This window comes from Ischnura elegans, chromosome 10 (genome assembly GCF_921293095.1).
Source record: "Ischnura elegans chromosome 10, ioIscEleg1.1, whole genome shotgun sequence".
Lineage (NCBI taxonomy): Eukaryota > Metazoa > Arthropoda > Insecta > Odonata > Coenagrionidae > Ischnura > Ischnura elegans.
Window position 1 is genome coordinate 17048091 of NC_060255.1, and position 21692 is coordinate 17069782.

Here is a 21692-nt window from a genome sequence, read left to right on the forward strand (position 1 = left end):
ATTTTTTCACGCGATATAGTTTTTTTATAATATATATAATATCGCCGTATTTACTGATATATTTAATTGGATAAAATATCAAATAACTGAAAACCTACGATATTCAGTTGTTTCTATGGTTTTCGTTTCCATTAAAAGAAAACGATTCGAAATTACCGTGACGTCACAGGTATTCGTCATGTGGCTGGCGGAGTGTCGGAGGTCCCCCTCCCTCTGTGCATGGACTTCACTTCGCGGCTAGATCTCTTGGGGTAAAGAGGTGAGTACTTGACCAATTCTTTTGACGAAGGATTTTTCGTATTGTTTTGAATGTGCTGTCAATTCCCTGTAATGGAGAATTATTCGAAATACCATTTATTCAACTTCAAGTAAACGTGATCAGAGTGGCTATTATTTTGAATAAACAATATTTATTACGCCAGCCGTCTGCTGGCTCAACCTTGAATACCACGTGAGGAATCTCCCGTTTCAGTTAAAGTTAGTTTCATGGTAGTGTTTTTTTAAGAATGCCGGTTATAGGGAAATATCCCCTCAGGTTAAAATCGTCCTGTTTTCACTCTCAGCCCTGTGAATTTTGAATTGAAAAATATATCGGCGATGGTCGAAATGTCAGAGCGATTTTATGTGACGAATATTTGATTAGTCATCGTGTTTGATGCCTCTTGACTAACATAAGTACTAAGTGTATTCGTTTCTGAGCATAATTGGTGTAACTTATAAAAATTGCGTTCGGTTATGGAGTGTCGACATTTGCAACGAGTAAGTAACCTGTGATTAGTTTATCCTTTGAATTGATTGCATTTCTTAGGACATCAAAGATAACGGGTTGAATACAGGAATCATGCTTCTTGCAGCAATCCGGTAGCGTACTATCAGTTCTCTGGTAGCTTAGAAACGTTTTTCCGAAAGTCAATCTGATGATTTTTATCGCTGTGATTGTAAATATGGGGTATTAAAAGTATAAGTGGAACAGCGTAATTCATGATAGCCACACTGCTTCGTCTTCGGTTATGATAGCACCTGAATTTTCAAAATTTAGCTCCTATCCGTGAGCATCAGTCATCAACCCTAATTCGCCCTCTAAACATTCTCTCTCGTTGCTAACTGAATGTTGAATTCTTCCACATATATATTGTTTCTAAAAAGCATTTTACAAAGTACTCAATGTTTAAATCTAGGAAATGGCAATCGACAGCTTCCATTCTGATATCTAACTGCCAACCCGAAACCGCTGTAATAATCGGTCATATAATTTTCATGAGTAAGGACTATAAGAAAATATTGGCGATTCTAATTGCATTTACAGCGCTTCGTTTGGAATTTTATTTTTTCATTAATACATTCCATAAATCAATACACATTCCTTCTTCATCGTTGTTAGAATGACAAATTGTTCTAGGGTTCAACTTTACCATCATCCTTAAGTAAAGCTCCATGTTAACTGTAAACTTTTAGTGCGTGAACATTGCCAGCCTCTAATGCGAACTTTTTATTTTCAGGTGCACGAGTAATATGGGGTAGCGAATAAACTCAGTCATACGGGTGGGATTTAAAGGGAGATTTTCGATGAGGTTACAAAGAAGAGGACGAAGACTAGAGAAATTAGGTGAGTTAATATCATCCATTAAGTGAACATTATTTGATGGATATTTAAATATTCCCATGCATAGGTCTTCTACTTCTTTTTGTGTCTCTTAGTAGTAACATGTTAACCAAATCATGTTCAGTTCGCATACAAACTGATTCTGTGATAATTTTTTTGACTAGAAGGTACTTTTTAGTTTACTATTTTTCATAGCGTTTTATGCCACACATACTCAGCTGATTAACCAGTGTGATCCTCCGTGACAATGGTGCTTACGAATGCAACAGGAGTAATTTAAAGTGTTAGAGGTTTACGTAGCTCATGTAAATTTTGAGCGATTACATTTTACTATATAATGATGCCGTGTGGAGAGGGATGGAGTCTCTCAAATTCCATTTCATACTCTTCATTTTTGGTTCCTTTAAAACGATATCCGAGGCATTTCTTCTCTTTTCTAATCATCCCCCTGTCCCCCGAGGGTTGACTTCGTCAGGCCATCAAGATAAATGCTTCAAGACACGTCCGATTATAATGGTCTGGCTTGTACTTGAAACTTTTACGGGGCTTCTATTCTCTCCCACTCTTACGAGAAATTAGGCATTCCTCACTCGGTCGATTCAATTTATTTTCGCGTTAACGCATCACCAACAGTTTCTCCACTGCTGTAATTGCCCATGATTCATTGCCATAAATTGTAAGTTCTGCTGAATTGTTTCCTTACTTTATGCTCAAATTTCCTGCTCTGGTAAGTAACTAGATCCTTTGTTTTTTTCTGAAAATAGCTTTGCCTCATCTAAACTACTGATTATTTATTTCTTGCTTATTCTATCGTTGGTATTTCTGCTTCTCAAATAGTATTGTTGGTATACCTCTTCTATTGTTTGTTTCCCTAGTTTTATGTTATTATTGACTTCGTCTTTTGCTGCACTGTAATATTTTATGGTGATTATCAAATGACATAATCTTTTTAAATGTTAAAAAGGCTCTGCTCATGGATATTCATGACATTAAGACTCCTGACAGGTTTTCTTTGATTTCATCAAACCTTTCTAGGTGTAAATCTTGTAAATTACCTGAGAAATAACACAGCCTCGTCTCACCCAGTTACTATTTATTCATGGTTAGGTCCTAACTTTATCACTTCCGCTAGTTTTATTTTAATTGTGGATATTAACCTGTAATTGTTAAGAACCTCAACTTCTTTTACGAGTCTAAGAATTGAATTCTTTATCTACCATACAACTGCTGTGACAAATTCTGGTCTTAGCATTTGGGCTCCCGTCTTCACCCTACCCGAAATCCTTTTCGATTGTTTTCCTGGCAAGTCTCCGTTCCTTGTAAAACTCTTCCAGTTATACAATCCATATCTTCACTTATAGATATTCATTTCAGTCATTAGTTCTCCGTATTTTGTCACTTTCGTTATCACATCTGACGCTCTATATTTTAAAATGGTTCCTCTGGGCTGCTTCAACTGTTCCCCTTGCATGATGTTTTTGAATGCATTCGTCGTTCGGGGTTCTCTGACCTCCCTGGCTTTACGACAGATCACGTTCCTTATTCTCATTTGTCATTTCTCAGTTTTCGTATTCATATTCTTCGGTATTCTCTTCACCGACTACCGAACTTCAGTTCTTTAATTATTTTAGGTAGACATTACATCGCTACAAGTTATATCCGCTGTCGGTTTAGTTAGGTCCTAGGGTAGCCATTGTCGTCCTATTCTTGGTTCCTGAATATTTCTTTTAGCCAGAATTTAGCCCATTTAGAATCTTCTCCTTCTACTGGCATTTTCCTTGGGTATTTTCTTCGCTTCATTTGGCTTGCGTTCAGTGCCAGTCTTCATTTAGGATACATCATCCCTCTTTCACGGTTATTTACTCGTCTTTACCTTCGTCGGTGATAGCATTTCATTCACCGAGAGTTTCTTCACCTCTTACCTGCTTGATTTCTTCAGTGGTATCTTGATAGACCTACTCCACCCTCGCATCTTTTAGCATTTTTTTGTAGGCTTGAAAACCTCCAAAGCTGCAGTAGTTCTGGCTTTTGGTTTTTAACGTCACCATTACCAACCTTTTATTAAAAACTATACGTAGCTTTTTTATCGGCTGTCTTTCTAAGCTCTATCCCCACCTCGTCATTACCGTTTAGCAATCTTTCGTGTATTATTATGTAAGTAGCTTCCACTCCATAAGTCTCCTACTTCAGTCCATTTCATTAATCTTATTCGTAATACCTCGAGAATCATTCTTTAAATTTTTATCTTCCGGTTTTCTGGCCTTTGAAGCGATCTCACGAATCATATTCTCATCTTTAAGAAAATGTATCACACTTCTTCAATGTACTCCCTCGTGTAGTCCCTTACCTGAAATTCGAATGGGGGACTATCATTGTTTAACCAGGGCATACTTTACTCAAGAAAAATACAATCGTGTTTGAATCGATTGGGGTAGCTTCGAGTTATCTGGATAATCGTGGTGGTTGCCCCTAATCTTCTATTGCCCCGTTCACACTACCTTCATTGTCAACCAGCGTAATGATGACGTCAGAACCAACGCGCGTTCAAAAATACCATGGTTAGACGGGCGTCATCTGATAAGTGATAAGCTAAGTAAGACCAAGTAAAAAATGAATTGACAAGAGCAAATACCCTGTTGGAAGGAAATAGAGGATATGCAGGAAAAAATTCTTGTGTTAATAGCAATGATTTTCAATGTGTATGCGTATTATGAGCTGCTTATGAATTAAATAATTGCATTCCAGGGTCGTCGAGCAGTGTTCTCAGTTACGTAGAAGTTAATTCAGATGTGTTCGCCCAACTTATCGTTTCATCGATAGCGTTGTTTGCATTTTTCTACTGCTCTATTGAATCCGAATTAAAGTGACTATTAGTAATAATTTGGTTGGTATCAACTACATAAACTACTACTTGCCCTAGATTCGGATGTGTAGACAAATCATTGATGTATGTGAAGAAAAGGGTTCCTAATCTTCAGCCTTAGGGATCAATTGAGTCACACGTTTGGTGATTTGGAATTGAGATAGACTTGTCGCTGCATTGCAGTCATAGATATTAGTTTTCTAATTTTGAAAAAGGACATGATCCAATCTGATGCTATACCATAAATTAAAACTATTTTACTTCAATTCAATGGTGAGTGAACTTGCAGACCTGTGACTTGAATATTGTTGAACTTATGAGATAAGAGAGTATGAATATGCTTTTAGAGTATCTATATCGATCTTATTAATTTAACTTCTAATGGATATTTGTGATGCTTAATATATCGATAGTTAGTGAATTCGCTCATTGATATCTATTTCGTCCGTATTACCATAGAGTAAGTATATATATAATATACATAAGTATATATATATAGTATATATATAATATACTTACTCTATGGTATTACCGACTCATTGTCTGTATTTCATTCTTTGCATGCTTCTATTCACTTAGGTTGTCATTGTTTACTTTAAAATCATCTTTATTTAGCATATTATTAACGGGTATTCCACTATCAATTGTACTATAGTTTTCAATAATGTGCAGACACCCACGAGACCCACTTAACTTATGGTCGGTGAAAACTTGGAAGGTTTGCACTCGAAACAACATGCATCTATCGCCGTCAGGACAACAAGAGCCGACGAGGAGCCCCATTGGAATTAATATTAGCCGCTGGAATGCAAGAGGAGACTCACTCGTCCACGCTCGCGTTGGGCCCGTGGCGAGGTTTTTCATTTCTTTAGATTCATATTTGCACTCTCCGTTTATGACTCACTAATACGTTGATACGCAGCCGAGTAGGTCTCTTTAGTCCGCGGTGGTTGCCGTAAAGTTCTGGAGGGGTTTGAGTCCTAAGTAATCATTTCTTTTTCATTTATTATAAGGCATTCTTACCATCAAAATTATCTATGCGGATGACTCTCATTAAAAAATTAATGCTGATTTTTTTAAACGAGTAAAGTTATTGAATTAAACTTAGGCTCAGAGGTAATTCGCATTGCGAAGATTTTAATATCACATAAATTAAACTTGGGAGCGGTAATGCTGGAAAATAACGGGATTTCCAAAAAGTATCGATAGGACTCCATCTTCGGTAGCTCAGTCGCGTTCGCGTCCGCCCTCGTCGACTCTTGGTGCCGCGAGGTTCCAAGCTTTCAGCGTCCCGGCCCCGTCAGTTAAGTGGACGTCTTGGACGTTCACATACTTGAACTTAAATTTAGCCAAACTTCCAGCCGAAGATACCTATTGGTTGTTGAGTTGAATCCTGTATCACCCAATCATTTTTTCCGTCCCTATGCCTGATAGCTCTAAAGATGTTTTCATGGACTAAAAAAGTAATCGCTCGAGCCATTATTTCCTGAATGACAGGGACATTTACACCGTCCATTTTTCATACTAACAATAAGCATCCCGCACACATCTCGTCACTTTCCGTATTTGCCACTGTCATTCAATAAAGATCCAAGTTTGGCGTTAGGGGTGTTATTGATAAATATATAGGTAGCCACTGTTGAAAACAAACCCAAAACCCTTGCCGCCTGCACCTGTATGTTAACAGGCATGGCACAGAGTATAACAACTTTTTGCATATCGGGTTGCCGTAATGCTGCTACAACGTACAACGCTCCTTCGGGCCGCCGACATGATGGGAAAGTCTCACGGGATAAATGAAAGACAACAACTGAAATTTACATGCATATCTAGAGACCTTCAGGCAAGTAATATTTCAATTTGTAATGGAATAATTCTGACGTAAACCCTTCAAGATATAACTGGGGCCCATAAAAAGTTTATCCCAATCAAGACTCCTTTAACTATCTTCCTCTCCTATCTTTAACTACCTTCCCCCAGTATCTGAGTACCCCAAGTACCCCCAACTAAGTAATAATATAAATTGTCCCGTTTGCATTCGTATCCGATGTGATTTAACTTATTTTGGTGAAATACTTCAAGCTATACTCTTCTGCTCTGCCTTCTCTTCACCAGAATGACATCCGACGATATGTCTTACTCATCACCATGCGCTTCCTCCATGGTTACAATCGATGTCATTGATGACAGAAACATTGTGTTCAGGTTTAAGAAACGAAGTGTTTAGCCTCATACTTATCGAAATAGTTTTTTCAGATATCTATACATGTTTTTGTGCTCCACCACTTAAGGATCCATAAAGTTCATGTGCAGTAGCCGTTGAGGCCCACTTATAAAGTTTATAGTTAAAGTTTAAATTACTTGTGGAAATATTTGTAGGCAAACTAAGATGCTCCTTAGATATATTCTTCAAGGAATTCCTCTGCGATCGATAGGTTTGATAATTCAAAGACAAACGAAGGAAAAGACTATAACAACCTTTAGGAGGCTCTTACATTAGATACACCTAACTACAATAAAAACTTCTCGTGGTTTCATTTCAACATTATTTCCATGCAATTCTTTACCAAGTTGTTTCTGTATATTTTAATTAAGAGATAAAAAATAAGTAGAGATATTCTGAAGCAAAAGACAGAAAACTACTCAATTCAATAACTAGCTGACTACTTTTAAATTTGAAAAAATGTTGATGTGGCGAGGAGCGTTTTCAAGCAGTAGGTACACCAAACTCGAGAGCGATTTGGTAAATGACAAGATCAAACTCTAAAATTTACGTTATATCGGATAATTCATGCTTCGGAGCGGTCAAGATTAAACTTGAAAATTTACGTAATAATGGATAGTTCAATCTTCGGAGCGGTCAGAAGGTAAGAAAAAATGGATGATACGTCTTATACGATACGCTCGACAGCTTACTCTCGAAGAATAATACTAAGATTAGTTTGCTGTTACCTGCCGTGCGTTTGAATTGTAGGAAATTATGCCAAATATGCCTTTAGTTTTAGTTTCGTCGACACGTACTAATTAGCATCTCATCCTCAAATAGCCTGGCCGCCTCCCCGAAAACAAATATTGAGCAAAGTCTCGCACTTGGCTGTTTCCCCACTCAAAACTGGTGCGACCCTCGATGTACCGTAGAGACTGACTGTTCGGCAAAAAAAAACATCGATTTCCCAAGTCGGAAAAAATAAATAGCATACATACTTCTGTATCAATTTTTTGTAGAAGAAAAGGTATTTCGCGGTAATTACGTACGTAATCTGTGTATGTTTCAATTCATCATTCATTTTATCACTGAAGACATCAATCCGCATGCATTTAAAATAAAATATACCATGGGGCAAAGTGAATTGTGACTATACTCAAGTGTGCGAACAGGAAATTTGACTGGCGTCTTGTCAAGGTTTTCATGAGGGTTCTTCTTTCTTCTCTACTACTCTGCTTTGGACTTAGCATTTCTCACTCATCGTCAGTCGATCCGTTTGATCCTCATCATTACATATACTTCCCTATGGATGGATATATGAGGTTCATCATTCATAAATATCACCACTTTTCGATCAGTGGTGGAGGCTTTCAAAAATTGGCGATCTCTTCACTGCTGTCATTGTTCATGCCACTCTTTTGTAGAGAATCAGTGCGTAAAGATTTTCCCATATGAACTTATTTTGTTTTCAGTTCGAAGGATAATCGGTAGCGAATTTCCAAATGGGATGTTTTATGATGCAAAGCTGCGGTTCCTAAAGTTTTTACCTCATAAAGTTAACAGCTGATCTTTTCACACCAACGTATTTCTTCTATTTCACATCCGTCGTTACTTTTTCCATATACTGTATCCGAGGTCTTCCTTTTCCGTTATTGTCATCTACTTGTGCCTTCTTCAGACCCTCGTGTCTCAAGATATGGCCTATGAGGTTGTCTTGAGTCTTCTTGCGAAGGTTTTCATGTGGCTTCTCTCCTTTTCTTCTTAGGACTTCTTCATTACTAGCGCAATTGACCTATTTGATACTCGTCATTCTTCTATAGCACCACATTTGGAAGGCCCCCAGCATTCATTTCTCCGAGTTGGATTTTGCACAGAAAGAATACAGCTTATTCTTTTCGGTAGCTCAGCCTTTTTATTTTTTTTTACTTTAGAAAGGGACGTAAACTAGAAGAACAATGGTGATTAAAAACTGTTTACAAACATCAGCTGTTACTATATCTCCAACACCCCCACTTAACAGCTTATGTCGTCAGGCCCATTCCATTCCTAAATTCTTAAATTTTATTTTTGGAAGTGAATTCGTCAGTGCATCAGCAATCATGTCCTCACTCCTGCAGTAAACAAGCTGAATAACATTATTTTTCATTAAATCTCTTATAAAATGGTGCTGGACATCGATGTGCTTTTTTCTGGCACTAAATTTTTCATTTGAAGCTATTTTTATGCATCCCTGGTTGTCTTCATAGATTATTATTGGTTCATTCTGCACCTCCCCCAGATCATGCAGTAATTGTCGTAGCCAAACACCTTCCTGACTGGCAGATGCTGCAGAAACATACTCAGCCTCTGTTGTAGACAGAGCGACAGAAGACTGCTTCCTGCTGGACCAGGAAATTGCACTGTTTCCCAACTTGAAAATATATGCACTTGTAGATTTCCTATCTTGTATATCTCCACCCCAGTCGGCATCTACATATCCAGTCAATTTAAGATCTTCACAGGCATAAATATTCAATGCCATATCACTGGTTTGCTTGAGGTAACGCATTAGTTTCTTTAAAGCTTCCCAATCTCGCTGTCTGGGGTTACTAACCCGTCTGCAGAGAATACCCATTGCTCCAGAAATATCTGGTCTAGTAGTTGTTGAAATATACAGAAGTGCCCCCACTGCTTCCCTATATTTGCCATTATTTGGCAAGGCATCATTCTCTCCTTTCAATTTGGGATATTCAGGATCCATCGGTATAGATACACCTTTTGCATCTTCCATCCCGAACTTTTCCAATATTCCATCTATTTATGAATGAAAAGAAATGCAGAAATGCAGTTTTCACATCAAAATGTCGGACAAACAGCCATCGTACTGCTGCTATGCTCATACGGACTCTAAAGGTGCTTTGTCTTACAACTGGTGCTAAGGTTGAATCGTAGTCTTCTCCATATTTTTGAGTGTAACGTTTTGCAACAAGTCTTCCTTTTCGTCGATAAATATCTCCATTTGAATCATATTTTGTTTTGAACACCCATTTGCATCCAATGGCATGTTTTCCTTCAGGCAATTTAGTTAAAATCCATGTTTTATTTTCTTCGAGAGATTTCATTTCTTCATCAGCGGCTTTCATCCACTCCTCCCTTTCATTTGCAGGCAATTCCATTACCTCTTCTAAAGACTCTGGATCGGGCTTTGGGTTAATTTTAACAGGGTATGATAACCATTTTGGTGGCACCCTCTTGCATTCTCTTGATGATTTTCGAACACGCTAATCTGTTCTGTCCATTTCCAGTTTGGTGTTATCATCTATCTTGGTGATTGGTATTTCTCTTTCTCTCATCAACCTATCATCCTGGTATGTATAACGCTCAGATGATTCTAGGTCGATATCCTTGATTAATTCCTCTTTATCTGTAACATTTTCATCAAATACTACATTTCTGCTGATGATAATGCTATTCGTACTGGGTTGTAGGATCCTGTAACCTTTGGACGTTTCATTATATCCTACCATAATTCCTTTTTGAGCACGTGAATCCCACTTGCTCCGTTTTTCTTAGGGAAGATAAGCATAAGCTTTGCTTCCAAATACTCGTATATGCTGAAGATCAGGTTTTTCAGCAGTCCACAGCCCATATGGGGTTTTATCAATGGCTTTACTGGGCAAGCGATTTTGTAAATAGCATGCAGTCATGATAGCTTCTCCCCAATACGGTTTTGGCAAATTCGCATCTAACAGCATGCATCGAGCTGATTCAACTAGATAACGATTCTTTCTTTCTGCTATTCCATTCTGCTCAGGGCTGTATGGCACTGTGGTCTGAAACTCAATTCCTTCTTTCTTTAAAATATCCTGAGTTTTCTTTCCTATATATTCACCGCCATTGTCCGTTCGCAGAATTTTCGATTTTCTTCCGAATTTAGTAGAAACTGCTGCAACATATTCTTCCACTTTGATTGACACTTCTCCCTTTAAGCGTAGCAGATATACAGCTGTGTAACGAGAGTAATCATCAATAAATGTGAGAAAATAACGTTTCTTCCCTGGAGTTTCTGTACTCATTGGACCACAAATATGAGTGAATGAGTTCTAGGGGTCTTTGAGCTTTATAACTACTTGTTTTGGGAAATGATTTCTTCGATAATTTTCCTTTTACACAGTCCCAACACCTCAAGAATTTATTACAGTAATCAATTTCTATTCCTAATGCAAGTTTATCACCAATTAATCTTTTCACTGCAACTGGGTCTCTATGTCCAAGCCGCCTATGCCATAGATGAATACAATTCCGGTGATTCCCAAACTTCGCAGAATTAGCCATTTCTTGACATGATAATTTATAAAGATCACCATCAATCTTTCCTACAGCTTGCATTGTGCTTTTCTTATCAATTATTCAGTCATTCTCCTTGAAAGTCACCACATTACCTTCTTTAGCTAATTTCTTTACCGAGAGTAGGCTGCCTCGCAAATCAGGTACATACAGAACATCCTTCAATAGTATCCTGTTTATTTCTGTCGGAGATATCTTGCAATTGAGGTATCCTTCACCTGTCCCTTCAATAGCAATGAATTCCCCATTGGCAACGATTACCTTTCCTTCTTTATTTCGAAGAATTCTTGTAAAGAAGTCAATATCATTTGTCATGTGGCTCGTAGCGCCCGAATCTACGTACCATTAACAAAACGCAGTAGCAAACGATACGTTCAGGCTGGCATCTGTAGCACCTCGCGCCTCGTGACTGTCTTTTTCCTTTTTGAACTCTTTCATTTTTGCTTTCCTTATTCTTCAATCCTTCTTTAAATGTCCCCGTTTCTTGCAAACGAAACACTCGCGAGTCTCTTTATAATTACTTCTTTCCGATCTGGATTCATGTGGCTTTCGTATTTTCAAAGCTGACTCCGATGGCAGGTTGCGTGATTCATCGCATATTATGGACTCATTCTTACGTGTGAATTCATCAATCAGTTTTCCTTTTATGTATTCTAATGTGAGTTCGTCATCTGGACGCGTATCGAGTGCTGTTACAAGGGTGCTATATTCATCTGTCAAACCACTAAGCAAGAGAGCAGCTATATTAAAATCTTTAATTTCTTCTCCGATGCTCCGCAAACGTTCTATTAGTTCTATTGTTGACTTTATATATTCTTGCATTGATTGACCCTTTTTAAGTTTTGATTGATAAAGTTTTCGAAGTAGATACAATTTATTGCTTAAATTGGCCCTTTGATGCACTTTTTGCAATTCTAACCACATTTCTCTCGCACTTTTACACTTGCAAATGTGTATTATCTGACCATCCTCGACACTAAGGATATGGTACTTTGTGCTTTTTCGTCCTTTCCTTTCCATCCCGCCTCGGATTTTTCTGGTTTATCTTCATCAACTACTTTCCACGTACCTTCTCTTATTAACACCATTCTCATCTTGAATTTCCATGCTTGATAATTATTATCATTTAGCTTCTGGACGGTTATTCTTTCGCTATGAGCATCCGATGACATCGTGAAAAATTAAATTGTCCGGATTCTGTTTCTTTTTCTTCTTACACGATTTTACTTTCTATTACTGCGTACTTCTTATCCTTGCGTAACCTCTGAGCCCATAACCAGTTGGATTTTGCGCAGAAAGAATGCAGCTTATTCTTTTCGGTAGCTCAGCCTTTTTATTTTTCTTTACTTTAGAAAGGCACGTAAACTAGAACAACAATGGTGATAACAAACTGTTTACAAACATCAGCTGTTACTATATATCCAACACTCCGCAACTGTCACTTTTCATCCCTCACTTCCGTAGGGAAGCTACTCCAAATATAAGTTATAATGAATTGTTTCTTTGCGTGTATGTTTAAATTTCCCGCCGTAAGTAGTTCTTTTCTTCGCCTGGGCTATTTTGCTGAAAGTAGTAATTCCTTTCATGAATCTTCCATCGCTAGTTATTCTACTTCCCAAATAACTGAGTTGATATTTTGATAGTTGTGGATAATTGTATTAGTATTTCACGTCACAATAATGCCTAAATTCGTACGTTTTAGGAAATGAATATTCATTCAAGTCCCACAAAATGAGCTAAATGTAGAATATTCTGAATTGAAGTTGTCAAACGAACATTCAACGCGGTTTTGGTGTAACTCTTCTTTATGGTTATTGCATTATCTTTGCACTTTATCTCTTTTGCATTAGATATTTTTATCGCCTGTTTTTCCGAAAGGTAATTTCATATTGCAAGCAAAAATTCACAGATATAATTGGCCAAGAACAAGGTTGAGAAAATGATTCCGCTTAAGTAATTCCTAAGTCCCCAAATGTGTACATTGAAGTAAAGGGCCTTACAAACATTTAGAATGGTTCATTAAGATCGAGATCTCAAAAAGAAAACTAAGGGTGCGGTTCAATGAATGCTACTCTTGCTACCAGACGCTACAGACGGAAGTGCTCCGGAGCTCTGGTCCATAGGCGCTACGTTCGCTACGAGAATTTCTTTTCGGACCGGTCAGGAGCGAAGTCAAAATGGCGGAAATGAACGAGGGCGAGCAAACTGGGATTATGAAATCGAATATATGGTTTTAATTGCGAATTGAGGTGATTATGGTAATTGACTATTAATAAATATATTCGAATATCATTTAAATGAATTATATTATCCAATATCGAGGTTCCACTAAGTAAAGCAAGAAACTTTGGACCGTATTTCTCGCACCTACCCTCGCCTACCCCTTCTAAATGAAACTCATTACCCTAGAAAAGGAAAAAGTAGGTACTCTACCGTTTTCTCAGTTGAAACATGTCAACTTATTATGGCTAAAGACTATTAAAAACATAAATCCATTTCATGTAAATCCTATTTTTCTTCAGATTTGAATTTATGGCATGAGTTGATTTGTCGTTATGTGTTCTTACAATCCTTTCTTATATTACATGCCCCTTTTAATAATTTTTTGTTGCCTTTTGTATGTTAAGGCTGCTTCCAGAGACATTAGAGTTCATTTTGGGGGAGATACGAGAATGTTTGCGGATAGATAGTTCTTGCTATATATTTATTTAAATCACGATTAAATTTACATCTATTTACTAAGTGCGTCTACTCCGTTACTTCGTAGTCACTTTTATAGGAGAAAAGCGTCCACATTCAGCGTCCAGCATCTGCAACGTGAGTAAACTCTTCATTGCCTCAGTGCATTCCCTTTGAATTTCCGCCAAAAATTGACTCGCTCCTCCGCTGACCCAAGTTTTCAGGGGAGCGTCTGGAGATGGTCTGGAGCGAGGCGGGAAACGGGTGTATGACGTTTGTGGTGACGTCACAGCCTAACCTGTAGCGCTCTGGAGCGAATAACGGACCGCTTGGTGGCGCTCCGAAGCATTGGTAGCGTTCAACGGACCGCACCCTAAGTTATCGATATTAATTTCGCAAGTTTGAAATTAAGGCGGCAGCTCGATATTTATTAATATTTAGTGTATATATCGCTTTTATAAAGCTAGTAACATGTAATTTTATGCGTATTTTTTAACTTCACATACGCATCATATGACTTCAAAGCCTAAGGCGTTGGTTATATATTTGACATGGTAAATGGATAAATTAGTAAATTAAGGATGAATTAATAAATGAAACTAGAGAACTTCCTTTGGTTTTAAACCTTGAAGTATTATTTTTCTATCAGCGGATTGAAATTTTTTAACATTTTATTTCCATCGGATCAGCAAATATTGAATATGGTGGGATTTTTTATTTGCTAATTTTGGATGTGTGATTGACTACTCAATGTTTAAAAAAATTCTTGATCTCTGAGTCGCATGAAATTGAGTTAGCTGTAGTTAGAAAAGAGATCAATGCATGGGAATATTAAAAGAACGTAGTGCTATTATAAATCTTTTCCCTATGATTTTTTCCTATGAATCGGCTTCTATTTAATTTCCACCTTGCTCATGTTATTATCTCCACAATTATTGACATTTACTCAGTGAACTAACTTGGAATCTCTTTTCTCTTCTTTGCAGAATCAGAGAGTTTGGAAAAAATATCTTCAAAGCAAGGAAAAGTGGAATCACCAAATGGAAAAGTTCAATTCATCGGCTACAGAGGAAAGAAGAGAAGAAATAAGTCTTCAATGCGGGAAGGGGGTTAGATTTGGTGATAGGCTCTTCATCTCCAGGAATTCATCTTCATCTCTAGGCTGTTGAGGGATTTTTTTATGCGATTCTCTGGGTTTACGTCGATGCGTCTTTAACTCATGCATTCCCGTTTACACACAAATGACACATGGTACGAATAAAGGATCATCATGGTACATGAAGGAACATTAAGCAAAGCGTCGAAATTGACTCTGAGAGTAAAGAATGAATACATGGTTATATGGTTGCAACTAACGAGAGGTTATGATGAATGGTATTAAAATTCAAGTGAATAAAAACATTCACAAAGATCATTGGCCAAGAACAAGGTAGAGAAAATGAATATGAAATAAGCGCTAAAGAAATCCCAAAGTCCCCAAATGAATACTGAAATAAAAGGCCTTATAAACCTTTAGAATGGTTTATTTAGATTATGAGATCTCAAAAAGAAAACTTAGGTAGGGGTGTGTGTGTGCGTGTGTGTGTGATGGTATTTTTTTGTTTTGGGGAGGGCAGTGTTATGTATATTTTTGTATGTGCTACTAATCCTACCTCTCCACAGATTGGATGCATCGCTGGATTTGAAGAAAAGAAGACAGAAGACAACGGTTGAAGTGCGTGTGTGCGTGTGCGAGTGCGAATGCGTGTGTTAGCTTTGATTTGGGCCATTCGGGCCGACTGATTTGCGTAACGTAAGGATAGGCGATTATCATGCGTGCGTTATTTTTAGCCTTTTGAACCATGGTTTGGTATTCACGCTAATCCATTGCAGCGTACAGGAATGGGACTTTCACTTGGATTGAGTGCAAAGGTACCCCCGGTATGTTGTCGTGGAGTGTATACTAGGCTTTGGGGATTTTTAGTGCGAGGGTTATTTTATTTCTTGTGTGTGCTACTAATCCTACCTCTCCCCAGGTTTTGAAGAGGAGAAGTGGACAGCGAAGTCATCTCTTCACTTGAATATTAGAAGAAAGAAGACAACGTTTGAAGAGGACCGCATCACTAGGACAGTGCGAGTGTTAGCTTTGATTTGGGCCAATAGGGCCAAAGAAAATTGCGTAACGTAAGGCTAGGAGTGCAAGGGTTATTTTATTTCTTGTGTGTGCTACTAATCCTCCTCTCCCCAGGTTTTGAAGAGCAGAAGTGGACAGCGAAGTCATCTCTTCATTTGAAGATTAGAAGAAAGAAGACGACGGATGAAGAGGACCGCATCACTAGGACAGTGCGAGTGTTAGCTTTGATTTGGGCCATTAGGGCCAAAGAAAATTGCGTAACGTAAGGATAGGAGTGCAAGGGTTTTTTATTTCTTGTGTGTGCTACTAATCCGACCTCTCCACAGGGTTTGAAGAGCAGAAGAGGACAGCGAAGTCATCTCTTCATTTGAAGATTAGAAGAAAGAAGACGACGGATGAAGAGGACCGCATCACTAGGACAGTGCGAGTGTTAGCTTTGATTTGGGCCATTAGGGCCAAAGAAAATTGCGTAACGTAAGGCTAGGAGTGCAAGGGTTTTTTTATTCCTTGTATGTGCTACTAATCCGACCTCTCCACAGGTTTTGAAGAGCAGAAGACAACTGCAGAAGAGGGCATGCAGTATGCTTACCTATTTCGCGAAGAACATGGCGCCATCCCATTACAGTAAGATTACATTCCGCTTCCATTCGAATTCATACATTCGAGATCTCACTTTGAAATTGAAATAGCTATTTCTATTATAAAATCAACTGAGAAAATGAGAATTTTTTTGACAATCTTTTTTTTTGGACTAACATTGTTTTATTTTTTTCATATTTTATATTTCCAGCTTTGAATTAATTCCAGAGTAAAATTTTAAATTTCATGGAACGATATTAGAAATATTTTGTCCACAATTTCAGTTCAATGGGCAGTGAGTGCCCATTACTCTCAATATATACAATTACTCTGTAAACTTATTTTTGTCTATTTTACGATTTATCTTAATTGCCTTTCTTATTCTCTTGCTTATGGTTAGAATCATTTTTTAAACAACTGCCACATTTGATATTTAAGTAATTAATTTTTTCAGTATTTTCTGGTTTTCAATTCTGAATTTCAGTTAACATTCGAAATTTTTCTCTTTCTAGCTAAGACTCATTCCCAGAATTGAATATCAATTTGGGAGAAGACAGAATTGCTCTGGATTATGGAGACATTTGAACGGATTGGATGCAATCACTTAATGGTAAGAATGGATTTAATTTCTTTCCTTTAAAAAACTAATACATGTATTGTGATCCTTCTCTTGAAAATCAAAAATATTATCCTTTTCATGAACTAAGAGAGCCACTTTTTTACAGCATGTAAATTTGACTTATGCTAGTAAAAATAATTGCTTTTTGATTACTTGCTTCTTTGATTATTGCCTTTCCAATTCGATATCAAGATTTACGATCCAATAACAGTAAATTATTCCTTTGTGTAGTATCACAATGAAAAGTTCGTCTTCTAACCATGAGACAGGTCTTCCCCTAGTCACAAATTTTTTGATGAGATAGTTTTTTTTTCGAAAATGGATCATGAGGGAAGAGTTTTCATTGTTATTTCCAAATACCTTGATTGTATTTACTGCAATCCTTCATTTAGATTTTTGGATGCTATTTTTTCTTCTCTTCAGACATACCAATTAAGTTCATACTCTCACTTCTTTCCTTTGGCCTAAGAAATGTACCTACTATTTAAATATGCTCTTAATTTGTTAATAATTTGTTGGAATCAATATTTTAGTATGCCATGGATGTGAAAATAGTTTAATTAATTACTAGAAAATAAATTAAATGATTCTCTAGATAACAAACCCATTACTGGAACATAATGGTCATGTAACCGTAAACGGAATGTCAGTGCTACACTACTACACATAGTTACTGCAAGATTATGAATGTGTATCTTTCTAAAGAAATCAATGTGATAATTTATGCCGTTTTGGCTTTGCTAGAACTTATTACAGTCGCAAAGTATTTTTACTTAAATTAGGAATGTTTTTATTACATTCACCCTAAATATGTCCTTTTGCATGAATTTGTATAGGAATTTATTTGAAAAGCCTCATCTCAAGTAGCAAAAGAATATTGAAAAATGATTTTAAAATTATTTCAAATGATTTTAAAATCAAAATATCATAAGATGGCTAAATTCATGATTTTTTCAAGATTTTAAAATAATGTATTAGGCATTGCTCTTTTTAAGTCTTGTACCATTTGATCTCATTTTGTTGATAGTATGTTCTTGGATATGCAGGAAGTAATGGCTTATTTTTGCCAAAAATGTTCATTTTTTAATTTCACAGAAAAATAATTATGTGAACATAATTTTGAAATTGTTTTAAAATAATTTTACACACATTTTAAAGTAATTTTGAAATAATTTGATTATTATTTTCTAATCATTTTAACATAATTTTGAAATAATAAGGTCATTATTTTGAAATCATTTTAAAACGCTCATATAAATTTTCATATTCTCAGTCATACCAGTGTGATGAAATAAGCCAGTATAAAAACTCTCATTCCTTGGAGGTGAATGTGGGTGACTGACAAGTAATACGGATGATTTTGGAGACTTTTTCTACCAAAAATGAATCCTTTTTTTCAAAAGTGAGTTTGAATTTCGCTGTCTTGAAATCCACAAAACGGTATTTTTTGGCAGTTTTCCATAATATTTCTAGAAATTTAAAATAATGAATTCACGGGAAAATAATCCCAAAATGAAGGCATATCATAAAAAAATGGATGTTGCATGATCCGAGAATGCAATCAAGGAACGCCTGAAAACACTCTCAATATGTGCTTCATTGCATACTAAAAACGGATAAGGCCTGCGTGTATACTTTCTATAAGCATATTCGCTTTCTAATGCAATCACAGACGTCTGATTTCGAAGTTCTCTTAGCGTCCATGGTGATGGTGGGCATTCCCTGAAAGCACGCAGATATAAGGAGATTCTGTAATTCTCACGATGCTTGTACTGCTTCCTTCGAAATATTCACGCATGTTGACACTAGGATAATTGTTAGGTGGGAAAAATTTTTTTACTGTTTCTGGCACAGTTTGTAATTTCAAACCTGTTTACTTAATTCATATTAACATAACATGTTGCAATTAATCATTTTAAAAAGAGGCTGAATTAGTTACAACATATTTTAAAACTATCTAAAAAACTATATTTCATAGCTCATACAAGAGTAGGACATATTTTAAACTTATGTTAAAATCATTTTGAAATGATGAAAAAAAGATTTGTAACGTTGAAACAGAGAAAGCTAATATGTTTTCAAAATTATGTTAAAGTCAATTTAAAATGTTCTCGCAATATATTTTAAAATAATTTTTACATAAGATTTTGCTACTTGGGATCCATTCTTATTAAGCCTGTCTTTCTTTAGGTCTTATTTCAAATTTAATTTTCAACAGGGAGGGGAAAAATGCGATTTGGTAGCTATTTGCATCGTTAGTACATGTGATGCTTCTTATTTGAACAGGTGATTCTGCATTATGCTGCGTTGTCCTGGAAAAGCGGTGCATCAAACTGTGTCACTTGAGACGAAGATTGAAGAAATTGAAGAAAAGGGCCTGGAGTCGTGTTGCTTTCATCGGTGTACTTGGACTATTTGTGTGTGCTTTTTTATTGCTGTGTACTTTATTGTAATTTATTTATTGTAAAGTGTTGTTTTTTTTCAGCGTTAAGGGGGATGTAGGCAGGAGAGTAGGAAATCGTCTTCGACATGCGTTGCTTTATGCGCAGGAAATTAGATATTACTGACGTAGTACTTAGGTATCTTATCTAGGATCAGGAACTTAGGTCCGTATCGTTTTCGACCTCGTGGGGCTGCTGCGATGGATGGGATTATAATGGGCTGGATCGTAGGTGTGTGAATGTGTGCTTGGTATGAGTGAGTGAGTGTAGTAGTAGTAGTAGTAATAATAATAGTAGTGTTAGTAGTAATGCTAACACTAACTTCCCTTCCTTAACTAAAAATCCTTCCCCACCCTCCCTCCCCCTCAAATCCAACCTGCTCCCTCTACGTGGGGAGGGGGAGTAACAGAGGAAAGTCCATGAAAGTTAATTGGTGATGTTAATGAATGATGAAATAAAAGACCTGATTGAATTGTGACTTTCCTCTGGCTAAAGCAGTGTGGTATCCTAGTGTCCTCTCACATTTTGTGAATGTTCTAAATAATTTGCTGGATAGGTTTGGAGGAGTGATGGATTTACCCAATTTTATTCTCTTGTAATTTTTTCTGTTTGTGTTGTCTTCCCCAGTGTATCCTTTAGTCTTTTGTTTGAAATGTTTTATGATAATCTTACTGATTCAATAATCGTGTGGTTTTAAATTATATTCTGCGGTTTTTATGTATTCGCCTATTTTGGGAATTAAATTTGATTAAATAAAATATTTTCTCTTAACTATCACATGGTGAATGAGTGATACTTCTTTTTTTTAAGAAAGGAAAAATTTTTTAAGAATTAAAATAATTGTAAATGTATCTTCTATATTTATTTTTCACTACCAATGGAATATTATGCCAATGGAGGTTTCAGAGATACATTTATTTTCACTGCTCTCAAACACTTTCTTCTATGATGTGCGTTGATAATGATATACATGTGATCATACGTTTAAAATAATGTGACATTTCAAGTAATCACATCTAATCCATAAATTTCTTAACAATAAAACTTGATTTTTAGTTGATTGCGGAGTCTTTTTCTAATTCGTCCTGTGTGCTATATCTTATGAATATACTTTTTGTTATGTACAGAATCAGCTTTAATGATTAAAGCATTGAAGTACTGTGCTTTTTCCATTTATTTTTTGTTAATGCCTTTTCTTCAATCCTGTACATTTTGTCCAGACTCGGTATCTTAAAAAAATTGATCTGCAATGCAAATTCCATTCTTACAACCCTATCTCATTTGTTTTTCGATGAATTCATTTATTTGTTTATGCGATTATATTGATGGCTTTGGTGGAAAATATAATTTTTCAGTAAGTTGAGTTGTTTTAATGTGTGGGAAATATTTATTTCTTCTATTTTTATGGAAGTAACGCAAATGCCCAGCAGTAAAGGAAACATTTTTTACAGCATAAATGGTTCTTAACATTACTATGCAGTACTTGGTTTTCTTGATAATGTATTTAGGGAGAGAATTTCTCGAAGAAAATTCAATAGTCAAGTTTCATAGTCAAGTTAAATAATAATACTATTTCTATTAATAAAAAAAACAATGTGAACCGATCCGGTTATACCAGACAAGGTGGTGTCATTACAGGTGTCGAAAGGGTGGGGAAACGGAATTCTGTCTACCAATTTGTATAAAAATTATACGGTGGTATACCACCATTAGTGGCAAATTGTCCCAGCCGGTATGATCTTTAATTTTAAATCAGTAGTAACTGATATAGATGTCATTTATTACAAATAGTGTCTGTATATGATGATAAAGCAGTTGTGCTAAATTACTATGTCCCCTGACTCCATTTTTTTTAGAAGCTAGATTAGCTACACTTCACGAAGGTAATCGCTGTGATATGGTCACATAAAATAGGGAGGCAAATGCAAGGAAAGGAGAATGGAAGTGGTGAAGACAGATCGATTAAATCGACGCTGATAAATGCAACACATTAATTCACCCCACTCTCTCTTTTCGGATAGGCCTCTGAGCTCTTTTGGTAGACGTAGTGATAATTATTCAGGGGTCTGTGAGAATACATAAGTATTAAAAAAAATTAAGCAATCGTTTTTCGGGGAGAGGAAGAATATGTATTCAGACAAGATCCATTATAACAGCTTGTTGAGTATTCAAGTAGAGTTCAGAGTATTCAGAATTCAGAGTCATTCAGAGTATTCAGAATGTGATGATGGAATGTAATAATATACATCAATCCATACTGTTG

The 21692-nt window shown here is 36.4% G+C and overlaps 2 long non-coding RNA genes across 2 annotated transcripts; both read left to right on the forward strand.

Annotated features, from left to right (window-relative positions):
- Positions 1–173: 173 nt before the first annotated feature.
- Positions 174–15061, forward strand: LOC124167015. Its single transcript, XR_006866581.1, has 3 exons — positions 174–259; positions 1500–1606; positions 14664–15061. It is a non-coding gene; the product is annotated as an uncharacterized LOC124167015 (long non-coding RNA).
- Positions 15062–16279: 1218 nt separating this feature from the next.
- Positions 16280–19717, forward strand: LOC124167217. The gene is made up of 3 exons (XR_006866632.1): positions 16280–16414; positions 16882–16979; positions 19275–19717. It is a non-coding gene; the product is annotated as an uncharacterized LOC124167217 (long non-coding RNA).
- The last annotated feature ends 1975 nt before the right edge of the window (positions 19718–21692 follow it).